This window comes from Colossoma macropomum, unplaced genomic scaffold (genome assembly GCF_904425465.1).
Source record: "Colossoma macropomum unplaced genomic scaffold, Colossoma_macropomum, whole genome shotgun sequence".
Classification (NCBI taxonomy): domain Eukaryota; kingdom Metazoa; phylum Chordata; class Actinopteri; order Characiformes; family Serrasalmidae; genus Colossoma; species Colossoma macropomum.
The window spans coordinates 502,379-505,628 of NW_023495942.1; the positions used below are offsets into that span (position 1 = coordinate 502,379).

At 36.5% G+C, this 3,250-nt stretch overlaps 1 long non-coding RNA gene across 1 annotated transcript; it reads right to left on the reverse strand.

Moving 5' to 3' along the window:
• Positions 1 to 552: 552 nt before the first annotated feature.
• Positions 553 to 2,805, reverse strand: LOC118803671. The gene is made up of 3 exons (XR_005006910.1): positions 2,732 to 2,805; positions 883 to 949; positions 553 to 639 (listed from the first exon to the last, which is right to left on the reverse strand). It is a non-coding gene; the product is annotated as an uncharacterized LOC118803671 (long non-coding RNA).
• Between the last annotated feature and the right edge of the window lie 445 nt (positions 2,806 to 3,250).

The window sequence follows — 3,250 nt, forward strand, 5'->3', positions numbered from 1 at the left end:
AACGTCTTCATATTCTCCAAGAGCTCCACCCTCTTCTGATGACATAAATGCCCATTTCAGTGCTGTGCTGGTCTCTCAAGATGTCTTCACCATGAATGTCCTACAAATTAAATATTGTAATTAACTTCATTGTTCTCTTGCTCCATAAAGAGTAAGTTCAGTTTATTTCTCATTTGAGCTCTTCTAAATACTTCCAGACACCTCCGACAGTTTTTTAAATATCAAATACTTATTTTATGATGAATCTAAATAAAATCAGCCCCCATCTCCACAAAACTCCATTCAGTGGTAAAATACACATTACAATCTATGGTTGGTGCTAACATACTAACACACCAACGCCATGTTTTGATTTGGATTTACTATACAGATGGGAGGGGTCTGATTTTATTAAGCAAATGTTATTAGCAATTGATATAAGAACTGAGGTGTCTGGAAGACACACACAGTATTTAAAAGAGCACAAATATGAAATAAGATGAATTTACCTTAGTTAGAAATTAGAATTGAATTAGAATGATGTGCTTAAGTCACATACTGACTTACCATGTACTCCTCGATAAGAAATCCATCATCATCATTCAGGTGCGGACAAAGAGCTTTTATGATGGCTTCTCTTTTACGGTGGACATTCTTCACCTGCACATATTGATTGCACTTGTTAGAATATACCTTCAACTGTTTAAAAAAAAATGGTACATTAACTTGACAAGCGTACAAGGAACAGATAAAAGAAGCATATGAACATCAAAATCCTGGTCATCTTAGAGACTGAAAAATGATTACTAATTTGAACAATAAAACAAATAAATAAAAAGTAGCTTTACAAAACAAATAGCCTCATAGTTAAATATCAAATCTGGATCATAAAAATGCACTTACCAGAGACTTAGAACATGCCAGAGAATCCTTTAAAACATGTCACTCAACAACCTTGTTAAGCCTTAACCTATAAACAAAGAGGACATTTAAATAAAATTAAATGAAAGACCATGTTAACATTTTATCTTAAACATAAGCTTTACTTTAATGTTTTATCGCTTTACCTTAATGTTTTATCTCACCATACAGAAGGACAAAACAGTGCATTATTTTGGCTGAAATTTAATAGTCTTACAATAATATACATTATTTTACTCATATTTAGCTATTTGTTTTAATCCTGTGAACATTATTTTAGTTTGAAACCAACTATGATATTTAAGTCACATCATGGTTCTTTTAATCAATATAGCTATCAGGATTCCCTGTCTAGGGTTTGTGCATTATTGAGCATTAAAATCAATGTATAATAATTACTTCTACCACTTCTGACACTTGAAGACCATAATGTTTAACATAAATGCAGGTTGACTAAACATAAGGTAAACCCCATTTTGGTAACAATGACAGGGGAGTTACATGAGCAAAATACATGTGTGAGTGTGTGCATGCACCATCTTATATACAAAATGATATTCTGATTATAATAACGACCAGTGACACTCTGCTGTTATATGGGCAAACATAAACCTCTTTTTCACTGCAGAGCTGAACAGTTATCATTAGCTTGCTAATTAACAAGAAAACGGATTCTATTATGCCGAACTAAAAATCTCCACTGACAATTCTGACAGAGCAAAGTCGAGCGATTGGTGTTGAAGGAACAGAAAGCTGAAATTAATCTTAAACCTGCTTCATGGTGCTTGTAGCCTACTAGCTAAGTTAGCCAGTTAGCTACTAACACTAACGTTTGCTTAGCTAACTAACGCTTGCTAGCTGCGCTAACGGTATCAGAGACCATGTTGGAACACCGCACTGCAAACTGGGTTCATCGAACAGAGCATTAAGTGTTAAATGGACAAACGTTGAAATTAAACCCGTTAACTGATGTCTGTAACCTACTAGCTGCTAACGCTGTGTTTGCTAAGCCAACGCTAGCTACAATAGCGTTAGCAGGCTCCATGTCCAAACCCCAGGCTCGGTGAAGCTAGCTAGCTAGCTAGCGTAACAAGGTCTGACATTACACAGGTTTGTGGACACCTATTATCCAAATATCACATCCAAAATCACAGGCGAAGCGAGCACAGCCTCCTCCATGGGAAAAGATTATTACAGGCCGCGTCAAGGACACACAACTAGCTAACGCTAGCTAGCGGTTAGGTCTGTTTACTTAGAATGTGTTGAATTGAGCCCCTCACAAACTTATGCTAGGCTAGTCGTCCCTTAACTGTACGTTTTCATCAGTTATATCCAACGCTGTTTGCTGTGTGCATCTACAACCATCTAAACAATATTTTACAGTGTACCTGTGCGATGACACAGCAGCTAAACGCACTCGTCTGCAGTGAACTTTAGAAAATGGCGCTGTTACTTAGCTAGCTAGCTAGCAGGCTAGGTCCACAGTAACGTTAGCTAACGGTTGTGTTCATGAGCAAACTTAGTGAGGACCTCAAGTGACCTCAACATAGACAGATACTTATGAAGGACACACTATATTAAAATACTGACCTTTACAATTAAAACGCTGCGATCAGCTTTAGTAAGTTTAGTGATTATTTGACTGAGTATCGTTAGCGTTACGTGTACTTTGAATATGCGTCGGTTTAAGCTAAGTTAGCTAGCTAGCGAATTTTAAGCCATGCCAAGTCCTCCCTTAACCTTACGTTTTTGCCAATATTTTTCTGCGTAAATGTCATGAACATGTTATATGTCCATAATGACAAACAATAGACAATATACAATATCCTACCTTGTAAATGTAAGAGGACAGAATTTCCTCAGGTCAGCCAAATCTTCCCAGAGACGTGGTGTAGAAAATGGCTGCCGTCAGCTCGGGACCCCTTGACACAACATTATTATTTCTAATTCACTTTAAGCATGTTTCATATGTTTAGTTTACTGGTTTTCAACATTGCTTATTATTAGTTAGTTGAAGCAAAAACACATTTAAATTGCAGAAGAACATGCACAATTTTATTATGTAAAATTTACTAAGGGCCAAGTTCATTTTTTTTCAGTGTGGGGAGAAGAAGGAAACATACAACCAGGTAGCAGTCACCTGCCTAGATGTAACACTAAAAGGGACCGCCCAATAATTAAAGTAAAATTAAATTATGAAATCAGCACAAGAACAATTAAGTGGGCCGGACGAGAGGAAACCTAATCTGCTACACTTGTAAAATGCAAACCTCATCATTTTTTTTTCATAGTTTTTTATTTGGACCACTCGTAACATTGCTAGCTAAGTCAGCATGTCTTATAGTGTTGC